Source organism: Phaenicophaeus curvirostris, chromosome 4 (genome assembly GCF_032191515.1).
Source record: "Phaenicophaeus curvirostris isolate KB17595 chromosome 4, BPBGC_Pcur_1.0, whole genome shotgun sequence".
In the NCBI taxonomy this organism is placed as follows: Eukaryota; Metazoa; Chordata; class Aves; order Cuculiformes; family Cuculidae; genus Phaenicophaeus; species Phaenicophaeus curvirostris.
The window spans coordinates 44,023,823-44,038,187 of NC_091395.1; the positions used below are offsets into that span (position 1 = coordinate 44,023,823).

At 41.3% G+C, this 14,365-nt stretch overlaps 1 protein-coding gene across 2 annotated transcripts in view; it reads left to right on the forward strand.

The window, feature by feature from the left end:
* Window positions 1–14,365, forward strand: part of STOX2 (storkhead box 2) — a 152,887-nt gene that overhangs the window by 45,065 nt on the left and 93,457 nt on the right. The window contains exon 1 of one of the 2 annotated variants that reach the window (XM_069855907.1): window positions 1,117–1,139. The exons of the other annotated variant lie outside the window; for it this stretch is intronic. The gene's annotated coding sequence lies outside the window, so the exon portion shown is untranslated. Of the gene's footprint in view, window positions 1–1,116; window positions 1,140–14,365 lie in introns of those variants that run through there. 2 annotated transcript variants of the gene reach the window in all.

Sequence of the window (14,365 nt, forward strand, 5' to 3'; positions counted from 1 at the left end):
GTACTGTCATTGCCCCACTCTGTAAAAGATGTTCCTGAGACTCTTGTTTATTTAGTAGGCAGTGTAAGCAATGACCCCACATGCCTGGGACACTTCTACATGATGCTCCCTGCCATGAGGAGGTGTGTGCAAGTGCTGAAGACCTCCTTTTCTTCTTTTGGGAGTAGGTGTAGAGCAAGCAAAGCCATCCTGCTGACCTGGGGGGTCAGAAACAATCCAACCCCTCCCATCCCTGGTTTTCCCTGACCTTTTTGCAACGGTCACATCTACACGATGGAGTAGAGACTGTGGTGCTGTCCTTTTTCCTCAGTAAGCTATACATCTGTTCTGGCTGAAATAGCCTGCCCTGGATTGGTGGCATAGTAGCTGTCACTGTGGTTAACAGCAGGGCTGAGCCTCAGTGTCTGCTGTTGGCAAAAATCATTCTTGCTGTTTGCCTTTGGACACAGGGTTGGGTCACGGGGAAGTTGTAGCACCTCCCTCAGTGCCCAGTATCCCCAGTGTAAGCCTTCAGAGAGGCGAGCACCTCCCAAAGCCTCAGCTGGGGATGGAAAGCCAAGCCTCCCTGGGCATGACACAGCCCAGGAGGTGCCTATTGGACTCCCTGTGCATTTGCATTTTCTAATCTGCTTCCTAAAGTATTGTCTTGCTTGCTTAGGCAAGTCATTCCCCACATCAGGAGCGTGTGGGAAAGCAACCCAGTCATACTGACTGGTTAATTAACCAGAGGAAAAGAAATGATTGTGTGGTTGGCCGTTTGAAGCTGAACTAGCTTGGGACTTTTTTCTTTTAGCAACACGCTGAAAAAAATGCGGTGTGAATGGGTGTGAAATGTAAAGAGAGTTTGCTTCCTTCTTGCATAGGCATACATCCAAAAAAAGGCCAAAGTATATGTACAGACAGCTACTCCTAAATGCTTTGATAGAGATTTAGAGGATCCAAAGGCTCAGTGTGTTTGACTGGTAGGACATCGGATCTTCTGCACTCAAATTAGTTTGAATACAAGGGAAGTCTCTGACACAGAAGAGATGAGAAACTGCGGTGACTACCTGGCGTATTTCAGTCGTGCTGCTCCGTCACCCAGAGTCTACTTCTCTTGATTCTTCATTTCTATTTGAAGAGAAGACTCCAGCCGTAATGTAAGTACGAAAGGGCAAACCATGTCCTGTGGTAGATATAGCAGTATGAGGATGCAGTGGGTCAGATGTGAGAAGGGGCTGATGCTTGTTCCCACGTCAAGGAAAAGAAGAGAAAATATGTCCAGGCTAAGGCAATTCTGAGTTCCTGCCTATTAAAAATGCAGAGTTATTTTGCTCCTGTGAGATGTAACTGGATTTCACAGCTACTGTTTGCTGTTGCTATTTAGGAGATAACAGGGAAACAGAACAGGATAATGTTTTCTGCTGCAATAGAAATGCTGGTGTAAATAATTCATTTACTAATTGATAGACATTGCTTTAATGACAGAGGTCTTTAGCAAGTTATTTGTATCTTATCAAACTCTGTGTTCTAGAGGTGGCTTTTCCCTCTATTTGGTGTGAATGCACTTCTGTGGATTAATTGCTCTATAATGCAGCCAAATAGCTCTTGTCCCTGCTTGACTCAGGGTGCAGAGGCTTTTTGGCTTGATATATACACAAAAAAATCACATCCAAGTTTTACAAAGTATATTTTGGAAGTAAAGGCTGAAGTTTAATTAAAAAAACCAAACAAACCACTTTTTTTCCCTCTAGTTAATCAGGTCATGCAGCCTGATTGCCTGGCCCGTCTGTTGCTGTTCGTAAGTATGTTATTTTAAAGAGCAATAATAAATGATATTACGTAGTTATCTACTTTTGTATGCCTCTTGGCCTGTCAAGCACTGTCATTATATTGACTGCTGTTCTTAAAACAGGATTTTGGTTAAAATGGTATATACCTGCCATCTGGTCGAAAAATGCAAGCTTCCTACACAACCAAGTGGAGTTGTACTGTGGTATTAAGAATAGCTTGTGTTCTTTTGAAAACAGCAGCTGATAGCAGGTTGCAGAAATCAGCCAGTTATCAGTTGTCATTAAGCTATTTGATATCTGACACACATGGAAAACATGCTATTTAAAAGTATGCAATTATGTTATAGAACTATTCCTTTTTTTGTTTTCTTTCGTTTTGATTTCTTTTACCTTCTCCTTACTTGTTGAAATGTGTTGGCTTGAGTGGACTGGAAAGCAAAGTCCCCTTTAATATCCAGAGAATAGATGTGCTGCAGACTGAAGGTGTGCCACGCTGTGTGTAACATTTCTGTCATCAAAAAGTGGTTTGAGAGGGGTGTAGAAATAAATTTTGTGTTCCCGTGCTATAGAATGTAGGTATTTAAAGAGAAATAGAAGAACCTAGGAACCTAGAAAGAACCTAGGAAACAGAAATATGTGGAACCAACTGGTAGAAGATTGTACAACTAGAAGTTGTAATGAAAAAGATGCATTTTATTTTAATACGTATTTGCATTTCTGCTAGGAGAAAATAAGTTGAGTCTTGGGATCAACTGAAGCAGAAACACTAAAGACATAATTATTTGCTAAACCTGGGCAAGGCACCAAAGACTCTCAGAGCTACATGCTGGTCACTAACATGAAAGCTTAATGCTAACCACGAAGCAAGGATTCACGTACAATGCAGGTCAGAGGACGCTGCTGGAGAAGGTGGTGAAGCATGGTGATGCTATGACCTGTTCCCATGTAATACATTTTGCATTAGATGGTAATTACAGAAAATAAGGCAGAAACAGTCTACTGAAAAAGAGGGTTAAGTGTTATTTCTATGAGTAGAAACATGAGCAAAAAGAGCAGTCAAAATAGGATAGAGTGCTGTAAGGCTATCAATTTTACTTAGAGACAGTACAATGAGGTATTACTTTTATGTGTGCTGTGGGTTAGACCAGTGTTTTGAGGACAATGAGGAGTTTGTTGTCCCCACAGGCAACCCCCGCAATCTCTTCTCCTATACGAAGATTGAGTGGAAAATTAAGGTCTTTGCTGTTTCGACTTCAGTGTAATCTTCGTCGGGTTTGAATCTGTTGGGCTTGAATCTGAGTCCTCTTGGATTTTCAAATGACATCTGACATTCTGGTTGTGAAAGGTCTCTTGCCATTTTCCTTTTAAGAGTTACTTCATCCACAACCATCCATCCACGACCAAAATGCATTCAGTTTCATAATTATAAGTTTTAGGGTGTTACAGTCATCAGAGCTATGTTCTAACACAAGGTGTAGGTCAGAGGTTGTGGTTTCTTTATTGTTTGTTGACTTTTCCTCACTAGAGGAGTATTTGAAAATTTCATTATGGAGACTAATCACATCTCCCTTACTTCAGGCTTTTGGAGACCTTCTCAGGCCATCAAAGCAGCTTCAGCAATCTCAACATTTTGGCAACATTGCAACTGAGTTGACCATAAAAAGATTTGAAACTGATGCAGAGAGCACTCCCAACAGTGGAAGGCTTGCAGGACTGAGTGATGCCCAGGAGCAATTTCAGCTCTCAAGCACTCCTTTCCAGGTGTGTGTGTACATAAGACAGCTCCCTGTGTTTTCCTGCTAACTGAGCTGGTGTTCCCAGTGAAAAGCTGAGAGAAGGCTGGCAGAGGAGGTGGGACAGAGACCTTTTGTGGAGTAAAAATGCAGATGTTTGACAGTGCATGGCAATTTCTCAGAAAATATCTCTTCCTCTCCACTTCCCAGACAGCATACAGTTATTTGCAATTCCTATTCTCTGATTTAGTACCTAACCACTCATCTTTCCTGGTATACTCCTCTTCCCCTCCCAGCCACCAGTTCTCCCTGCTTGCTCACTTGCTCACAAGCTGACAGGAGCAAATTTACTGCCTAGTTTGGTCCCCTGTGGCTCAACCTTTGCAAGCTATTTCAGCTTCCGCACCCTGGCAAAAGGTTAGTGAAAGCCCATTTATATGCCTCTCTTTCTTTGGTTTCTAACTTTTTCATGTGTTTATCTGCACTAACATAGGTCCAGCAGGCGGCTAATAAAAAAAAAATTAAGTAATCTAAATCTGTCTTGTGTGTGTAGGTTTGCAGAGAAAACTGGGAGGGAGAACAAGCACTCATAGGTCAAAAGTAGCTGTGTAGGCAATTTTATTGAAGGACAGAACAGAGTATGGTGTTTTAATTCTCACATTTAAGAAAAAAACAACATTAAAACCACTGATTGTAGTTGAAGAAAGCATTTTTAAGTGTATCAAAAACCTGTAAAGATGATCAGGAGTGGTATGTGGTAATTAGTTGTTGGTGTGCAGGCAAGATACTGGGAGGCAAGGAAGGTTCTCGAAGGATCTCAGTTGTTTTGCCATCATGCAACGAAGTTTTCCTTTCTGTATACTGGAGGCAGATGCCAATAATACTGCATTTCATGGTGTGTTACTTGTAGCATCTGTATAAGGAGGTTATGAAATGATGTAAGAACATGATAGCAAAAATCAGTTGGTTTTTTCAGATGGCTTCTAACCGTATTGTGTGTCCAAGTGAATTCATTGTGTCAGGTGTAAATGTGAGAACTTATTCTCAGCAGTCCTGAACTGCTAAACTTTTCCCAATAGAAACTTGTCTTGGAAATGAGCTTTCTGGGACACCATCCTGGTGCCATTCTCAGGTTAATTGTTCCAGGTTGATTTTTCTTACAGAAGTTTAAGTCATTTTCTCACCTTCTCAAGTTATGACATCTTTGTGTCAGTGGGGAATCTGGTAACACCCATATTTAGGCCACCAAATACACTGTGCTATCAAAGGATTTCCCCCCACCCCCCACCCCCCCACTTCTTTTAAGGGAAGCAGGAGGCGTGGGAGAGGAACTCTAAAACTGATTTTGTTTGCAGCAGCATATATGTATTGCCTTTTGCTTAGGGCAGAATATTTTCTTTGGCTTGGGAAGTTCTGTTTTTATGAAGAGGGAGCTAGAAAGTGAAAATTTTCTTACCATGGCCTGTATCCCTTGAGAAAATTTCAGGTGTGCCAGAAAATACGTACTCTGTCTGACCACACAGCCTTCAAAGCAGCAGCAGCCAGAACAGCTCTGGGATTGCCTAGGAAATTATGAGGCAAAGAAGAGCTTCCCAGCACTCAGCATATATCCCAAGTACCTTGCTAAAGGGTAACAGGTGATAAGAGTCTCTGATCTTCCAGTTGGGAGTTGCCGAGGAGCAGCCTCCAGGCTCTGCATTTAGTGCTGGGGATGCTGCTCCCTCTTGTTCCTGCTTCCTCCCAGAGTAACCACAGCCTTTTCCTATTACTACGTGTGATGAAGTTTGGGATCAAGTTCAACAGGCAAGGTCCAATGTAACTTCTCTAATGTGAACATTTTTTTGGTGTAGTTTTAAGTTTTTGATGAGTATCATGTAGTAGTTGCTGGTGCAACCAAGTATTCTGCATATATATTACTGAGCATATTGCACAGAAAATGAGTGTTTTGGCTTAAGATTAAAAAAAAGATTTTTAAAGTCTGTAAACTTGGCATGATGCACTCTTAGCAGCAGCAGTACTAGAGGCAATGTGAGATTAGCCTTCAGTAATGAGGCCCATCAGGGTAGTATGTTCTGGAATAATGTCTTTCCACAGTGCAAGAAAGAAGATATTTAGGGCTGTACATGTACGGTGTAGGGTGTGCATATGCATATAATTAGCAGCCTTTCTATTTTCCTTAAGATACCTCAGGATTTATGTGTTGAAATTTAAATTTAAAAGCTCTGAAGGCTCTCAGGTTAAGAAATGGCACATTTATGATTTCTGGTACATCTTAAGTTTTGACGCTCTCCTACTTCTGGGTTATGATGGACAAATGCTCTTTTGGGGTATGTGTATGGACCTTGCTATATCCACACTGGAACATACGTGACTGTTTTATGTTTCTGTGATCACAGAAGTCATTTAGGAAAGAAAGGATACATTATTATTGTTGTTTTACAGTTGAGAGCAGGAGAGCGTATTATGATCACATACCATGTTTTTCCCCAGGTCTTCTGCTTCATATTAGCTACACAATAGATGTATGAGGGAAAATACAGTGAGGGCCACTTGGGTTCCCTGATGCATGATGCCTTCTCAGCTCTGCTTTAAATGGATATTTGGTATTACTGTCACCTTATTCCTGCAGCCCAGCAGGGATGCTGTGCATTCAACAGGACTGCAGTGTGAACCAACTAGGGCAGCTTGTGACCACAGAGCAGAGTCCTGAGCCGTTCATCACACCTTGGATAGCCAGGGGACTTGCCCAAGGAAAGAGAGATGGCAGAAGCTTTCTAATTCCTCTACCTTAGTGCCTACCCTTCTCTTCTTACTTCAGATAGACCCTACTGGAGCCTGTGGATTTATAGGAGAAAGCATAGTTTTTATAGGACTGAGCTGTCTGGCATATTGCCAGCTTAGTTTATGGACAGAAATAAAAGGAATAGAAAGGATGACTCTCTTGTTTTCCTCTGGGGAAGGGAAGCCAGGTGCAACAAGCTGGCTGGCTATACTTTGCTTTCCTTGCCAATTTATATACATGAAAGAGAAGTGAAGGAGAAGCAGAAAACTTAGCCAATTGCATGGATTCATAGGGCAGAACCAAGCACACCGATGGTATTCGCTGTCTGCCTTATACTCCGTCTGTGTAAGACAAAAAAAGCGTATGAGTTCTTCCCTCTACTCCAGAGTATCTCCTTTCATTCCAGGCTAGAGCAGAAACTATCAGTTTGAGAAAACTTAAATTTTTTTAGAAAGAACATTTATACTGTAACATCTTCATGCCAGTTTTTTGTTTAAGAACAGCACAGAGACCTTGAATGTTTCATGTAAAATATGGGACTTTACATTTTCATATCTGTGCAAACCGGTCATGCTTGTTTCATGCAATATGCATGTATGCAAATAACCTTTTTTTTCTATGACTTAACTTCCTTGAACAGGTTTTAATCTTGACCAACTTTGTTGTATTAAATTTTGAGTAGAATGTTAATAAACTAGTTAAAATGCAAAAGCTTTACTTCTGGAAAATATTCCTACTTCATTAAATGGATCAGAATTCATAGTCTGCTACAAGACAATTTCTGTTAATCTTCTTAAAGGCAGCAGATGAGATTTCAAAATCAGATTAAATAGTTGTATCCCACATTAGGAGACCTCCTTGATTCTGTCTGACAATCAATAAATCCTCTTTAGGCTTGCAGTTCAGCCAGTCTGCATTTACCTCTTTGGTGGCGTGTGTAAAGGATCTTTTATAGACGGTTAATGCACATTTGTTTAGAAGTTGAAAATTACATCAGAGGTTTAACCTTCCCTTATGTTTGTTTGTCTTTGTTTTGTTTTCTTTTAGATGATAGTAGGGAGAGATGGGCACTTCTAACTCACTTGAATTTAGGATGAGCGATGAGGGCAGTGTGTGGACCATGTCCCACGGAACTCTTTGGCTGTGATGAGTGTCTCGTGATTAAATCTGATGCTGAGGGTGCTGTACGCTCCCCCCACCCAGCCATCCAGTGTCTCATCTCATTCTCGGCATGAATTTCCTACTGTGTAGTTGTGGGAGGCAGGTTGACAGCTTGCTCACAGACAGAACACAGGATACTAGATGGGGAGAGAGTGTAAAAAAACATCTGCTCTAAGCTTGTACTGAAAATGTTTGCATAATTTATTTGTATTTTTAGAAAACATGAGGAATTAAGTAAATAAATATTTGTCATACGTACAACATATCGTGTTGTTTAATATCAGATGATGTCATTGTTGAGTGGTGCTGTGTCTATCACCTCTCTGTGCAGCAGAGGGCACTACATGGTGCTTAGCTTTTAAAGTACAGCAAAGTTCTGCAATTTTCTTCATTACCTAGAGACCATCCTTAGGAATACTTATTGTGTGTCTCAGTTACCATCTAGTACTTTTTTGTGTGCCTTTGTCAGATTCTTCCCATTTTGTCTTCATAAAATCTAGGGAGATGGCCCATCCAAAGGAAGTCTGCCAGTGGTTTTACGTCTTTTGAAAAAAATCAAATGTTATAGTCATCTCATTAGTTCACCTGCAGTCATCCTTGTTGTTATGATGAGACTTAAGTTTCCAGGCATAATCGTGATGAAGCTGGGGAAGTCCCAGACAGACACTTCATCCTCCAGTTATGATGTAGGCAAACTCCTAGAACAATAGGGTTAGAGTCTGAAGAATTAGCTAACCAAGAGCAACCACTGCAAAACTGGAGACTGAAGTATTTTGATGATTTCTACAGGCAGGATGTTTCGCACAGTGGCATTTTCAACAGAAAAATAATCCAAAATAACTTTTCTGAAGCTGACTGATATAAAAATTGTGTGGGACAGTTCATTACAAGTTTCATAACCCTATGCTAAAAAGTAGTTTATATCACTGCTATCTTTTGAGTACATTCAACTTTCCTTGTTCAAAAATAAATTAAAATAAGGCAAGAGTTTATTATATTAAGTGCAACACGTCAGGGATGAAAACATTCTTTACAGTGAGAGATGAGAAGGTAAACTGTTACTTCTCTGTAGAGTGAGCATATTGTGGTCAGTCTTTGTTGTGCAAGTTTGTGCATGCAACTTTGGTTATAAATTCCAGTATTAAGTAATGCCACTGCTGATTTTTTTCTATATTGAGAGCAATGCTGTCCTCAAAAAATAAAACTGTTTGAAGTGCCCAGGAGCCACTATTCCATCAAATCAGGCAAGGTCAATAATGTATAAATCTGTGCTAGTATATAGATGACATAATCATATGGTGCAATGACATGATGCTTCAACTTCTAGCCATAATGCATCATATGATACACTTTAAAGTGGTTGCTCATCCACGCACTGCTTATTGTGGCCAAAACATTTTTTTGGGGAGAAACAAAAGTGAAGGGAGATGTGTTCAAAAGAAAAAGGAGGTGATTCTCGCCAGAGGGAATAGCCTGCATGCAGGACTTCTGGCTGGATGATGCTGTGGGTGCAACAAGTTTATGCAGGCTGACGGGGAGACTGGGCAAGCCTTTGGCAGAGAGATCTCACAGAGGCCACTCGACAGAGGAATCGCAGTAGGCACAGCAAGTCCTTTGAGCTGAAAATGTTGGGGAGACATAGAGATTATTAGGGGAAAGTATGAATGCCATCTTCTTCTTTCCTGGCTGTGCATTGCTGGCATCTTTAGAAGGCTGTATATTGGACTAGATGTGTATTGAGGATTGCTGGGATCTTCCTTCTAGTTTAATGGTCTTATAATTCAAATTTTAAAAAATGAAGCTGTTGAAAGCAGTTCTTGTGCAAATGAATCATAAATGTAAAGCAGTTTCAGGTGCCTGACAAACTGCATTCATTGCTTGGCTATCAGAATATAAATCATAGTTATAAACCCACGCCTGTGGAAGATTTTCCTGTATTTATTCTGATGGCTTTCAAGCCTCACTTAAGAGTGTGTTTTTCTAAAAGTTTTCAAAAGTTACGTTCTCATGTATGTTTGTTGAATAGCTTACTAGAATAAATAGTGAAATTAATAATTGCGATATTAATATTTCCTCTCTCTGACCCCCTGTATTCTGTTAGTTCCTCCTTACCTCCCATATTCTGTTGGTTCCTCTCCAGTTTGCAGTATGTTAAGACTATTAAGTTGAACAGTTGCTTTCTTTAATGTCTTATCCTAAGGGTCAAAATATTTGAGCAGTTTATGAATGCTGTCTGCTTTTCAATATGTAGAATTCTTGACTAAATTAATGTGCGTTCATCGCAGGAGTCCTGTGGCCACAGTAGTATGTCCGGTCTTGTCTATAGCAGAAAGGCAGCCAGTCCCAGCAGGGAATTACAGCTGTATGTCCCGCACTCACTGCATCTCCATGCAGCAGAGTATCACCAGCATCAAAGGCATGTCTCCACGTCTTTGAAGGGAGTCTTCCATCTAGTTGCACTGTAATCTTCCTTGCCCTGCACCAATGTTCTTACTGAGCAAGTGGAGCACATCTCATCATGGCTGCAGCTCTTGTAGGGCTTTGCACAGGAAGATGAGGCGCACCAGCGTGCTAGTAAGAGGTTCTCCTGCCTGACAAGGGCTTGTCTTCCCCGCATCTGCCAGGAAGACCCAGGAGCAGAGCAGGGTGTGGAAATGCCAGGGGCTAACAAGATACTGTGGATGCCTGGAGCATGTGAGCACTGTCTCCTAGTCAGGGGTGGTGAATGCTGTATTTTTGCCAGCCTCTGGAAGAACAGCTTTTCCCTTGGTCGGGTTTTGCTGCAGCCAGCTGGCCTGCCTGGGCTTGGGAGAGTGCTCAGAAGTACATGCTCCGAGGTTTGATCTGCATTACTTTAATCATCCCAAACAAGCCAGTCTTGTCTACATGCAAATACTCAGTAAATGTTGAACTGTGTCATCCTTTTGCGTTTCATTCAACAGTTTCATATTTTTCTTAGTCTGGCAACTGTTGTGTCTTACAAGAATCAGAAACTACCCCCTGGCTTAGAGTTTACCCTTTTGCTTATTTGGGTATATGGTTTCAGGTAAGCATTTCAAGTCCTTCTGCTTTCCCCTCCTCTCTAGCTCTGAGCAGAAAGTGCCGATGGTGGGACTGGTGGGATGGTGTAGAGGCACGCAGGCATGCCGGCTGGGAACTGAGCTGAGGTGGAGCAGAATGAGTGCTTAGATGTAAGCTGATCTCAGCGTGAGCCTGGGGCTGGTGGGGTTTCCTCTTACAGGAGAAAACTTTTGGTGTGGTAGTGAGCCCTCTGAGGAGTCTCCATTCTTCTTGCAATGTTAAATCACTGCTACATTAAAAGTGTGTTCCTTTTTTTCCTCTGCCATTCTACCCTATGTCAAACAAAACTGGTTTATCATAAGGCTGAGCAAAACTATGGTTTTTAGATTTTTTTTTTCAGAGGATATTGTACAGATAGTTTAGGATTAAAGTTATATGAAAGATTGGGTTCATTTGTATCTCTGTGTCTCAAAAGCTACCCTGTCTCTCTCTATGCCTGTGAGTTTAAGGAAAGCTGACATATAGCCCACATATAATATGTGCATGAGAAACACCTTTTTGATCTCTTGTTAGGATGCAAGGCTGGCACTAGGAGATGCAAGCGCTGCTCCTAATTCTGCTTTCTGTGTGGTGCTGGGCAAGCTCCCTAGGATGCTCTGGAAAGCAAGCAGTGTGCTGGAATATTCCCCTTTTAGAACTTGATTAGAGCTTTTGGGAACTGATTTTCTTCTTGTATTTTCCTGGGATGCCGGAGCCCAGTGAGAGCCAAGAGCATTTGCAGTTGTGGGACTTGGGACTTCTGTGAAAAATACATTTAAAAACATCATCCTTTTCTTCGTGAAAGATGGAGCAAGTGAAATCACTGGACAGCTTTTAAAAATGGAGAGTACTAGATTGTTTCCCTCTAACTAGCTGTCATATCTCCTCGAGATACTTACAGAAATGCTGTAAGTAATACATTCTGTCATTAATAGACCACACTGTCGCGTGACTTGAGAATCCAAATACTTGGAAAATTTTTTCATTCTTTTCTTTTCATTTTAAATTGTGGATGTGAACAGGGAGAAGATAGGTAGTGATTTTGCATACTTAGAAAGAAGGGTCTTTTTCCTGCTATGGATTGAGGTTTTCATTTTATTTGCTTTGATGTATGAAATGTAGTGTTCTATCTTCATAGTAGAATGAATAAAGATGCCACCAAAAAAAGTTGTTTCCCCTGTAGACTTTGTTTCTGTACAGATATCAGTCTTGTGCATGTTAATTTTTACTGAAATAAGGGTTTATTCTAGTTAAACTTCATGTTCCCACGGAATTTGTTTTTCCTTTTCTTTATTAAAGAAACAGTACAAACAAATTCATTGAGAATTCTGTAAAACAATGTTGTGGGAGATGAAACGTGTGTTTTACTGTGTGTTTTCTTTACTACATATAGAAATGAAAAATGTAGAACTGTGTAAGTGCACTTAGACCATCTCAGACTATTAATACACCGGAGGGAGGGAGTCAAATGCTACAGTTATCAAGTGATGTTCATGAGTCTGTCTGTGTAACACTTCCCACACGATGGGGTGGGTGGAGGGATAGGGGTAGACTTCTTTACACTGGCATAAAGTCTCAGACGCTGCACTAGGTACAGTGCCAGGCTGTCTTGCACCAGATGTGGATGGGTCAGGCGTAAACGTTCCTGGTTGGAGCCCTGCTTTCCCACACCATGCCTGCTTCCTTCTTTCTGACTTTAGTCTGGCCTGCTGCTGTGGGATCTGCTGTATCCACAGTCCTGCTGAAGTCCTTGGGACTGCAGGGGTACTTGTTGCAAGAGGAGTTATTTGGAGCTTGGTTATTTATTCAGAGGCTCCCCTGCCCACCCCTATGGTAATAGAATCATAGAATCATAGAATAGTTAGGGTTGGAAGGGACCTTAAAGATCATCCAGTTCCAAACCCCCTGCCATGGGCAGGGACATCCCACCAGACCAGGCTGCCCAAGGTCCCATCCAACCTGGCCTTGAACACCTCCAGGGATGGGGCAGCCACAGCTTCCCTGGGCAACATGTGCCAGCACCTCACTGCTCTGATGGAGAAGAAATTCCCCCTTATGTCTAGTCTAAATCTGCCCCTCTCCAGTTTATACCCATTGCCTCTAGTCCCATCACTACAAACCTTTGTGAACAGTCTCTCCCCAGCTTTCTTGTAGCCCTTTCAGGTACTGGAAGGTCGCTATAAGGTCTCCTCGGAGCCTTCTCTTCTCCAGGCTGAACTATCCCCAACTCTCCCAGCCTCTCCTCATATGGGAAGACATATAGTACTCATATACCTATGAGTGTGAAGAGGATCTGATCCAAGCCATCCTGGGTGGATTTTCTAGCACATAGCTTTGTGTGAGGGTGTCGATAAGCGTAAATGTGTCGATAAGTTGTAAATGTGCATCACATTTTCATCCTGGTAATTCAGAGAATATACCAAATGCTGAAGAATGCCCTGCTTTCAGGACTCTTGCCAGTAGGTAAAATTACACTAACTACTTTTAATCCTTCACTCACTTTAGTTGCAGTACAAGATCACTGTGAAACTTTGGCTAGTGAGAAAATAACATAAAAGCTCTTTGTCCAGAAGATGCAGGAAAGTAGGTGTTTACAAATAGCCTTTATTATTGTAAGGCTGGTTGTTAACTGTAGCTGAGGGCAGTAGCATTACTGTAACTGCAAACAGAAAATACTTTGTGATTTTCAAGAGGTTAGATGGTCACACAGTGACCTTTTTATCCTGATTTTCAGTGGCTAATTTGTCAGCTAAAATATGCTAATTATTTTCCTAACACTGTATTTATACATAATTAGATTTATGTGCTTAGAAAGGCAGCATCCTTTTTCTCTGCCCAGAAGATAATGAGAACAATTAAAGAGAAGATAATGAGAACAATCAAAGAGGAGGTGAGATGATCTAAGAACAATCTGTATTTTTGAGGATGGTTCATATGACAGGGCTTGCTGGCACACAAATAGTGCCTATTGCTTCAGAACCGTATGACAATGGTTTCATCATGCATCATGCCGTGCTAGTATGGGGGTTGCATCAGCAGGGGGTAGAGAACAGGTAGAGGTAGCAGTTCTGGGATAATGTAAAGGGTACAGCCAAGTAATTAAAGCCTCTTCTTCCTTCCCTGCCCTGGAAGGCAGGACCTAAGCTACTTCTGTCCTGTCTCAAAGACAGTGAGCAGGGCAGCTGTAAGTCTCTGATAGCCTTTTAACCCTTTCTTTAGACATATCAGTCACTAAACTGTGGATCTCAGAAGGGTCAGCTGTGATTTGTGTCATTGCAGAGAACACGTGGTTATTTGAGGGTACATACTTGATCCCTGATATTATGTGTAGGTAGTGGTATGTACTGTGTTTATAATATATAATGTAGCTGCTGCTAACATATGGAAAGCTTGTTTTATTCAAGTATGGGAGTAAATAAACAAGTTCAGCCCACATAAGTCATCAGACCAAGAGTGATAACTCATTGGCCATCTGCTTCTCTCTGCGGCATTGTTCTCCTTGCCTGCTTTTTGGATACAAAAATGTATCACAGAGAGCTTCAGTTTGCCATCGTCAAATAATTCAGCTCTCATCATCCCTGGGAATGACGGGTGGTTGTGGGTTTTTTCTGACCATGAAGGTCATGATATTCAAGAAAGAGCTGATTTCCAAAAAAGCCAAGTCATGTATGAACTCATAGATGAATTAAGAACATTATTTATCCAGGATAACTAATTTGATACTGGAGTTTATTTTTCTTTAATCTAAAACAAGTAATCACCCTTCTTGGTAAATGTGGAAACCTGGCTTGTGCAGGAATAGGTTCAAACATTGTTGTGAACATAATTAAGTTTCTTTAGGGGCACTTAGTACCTAA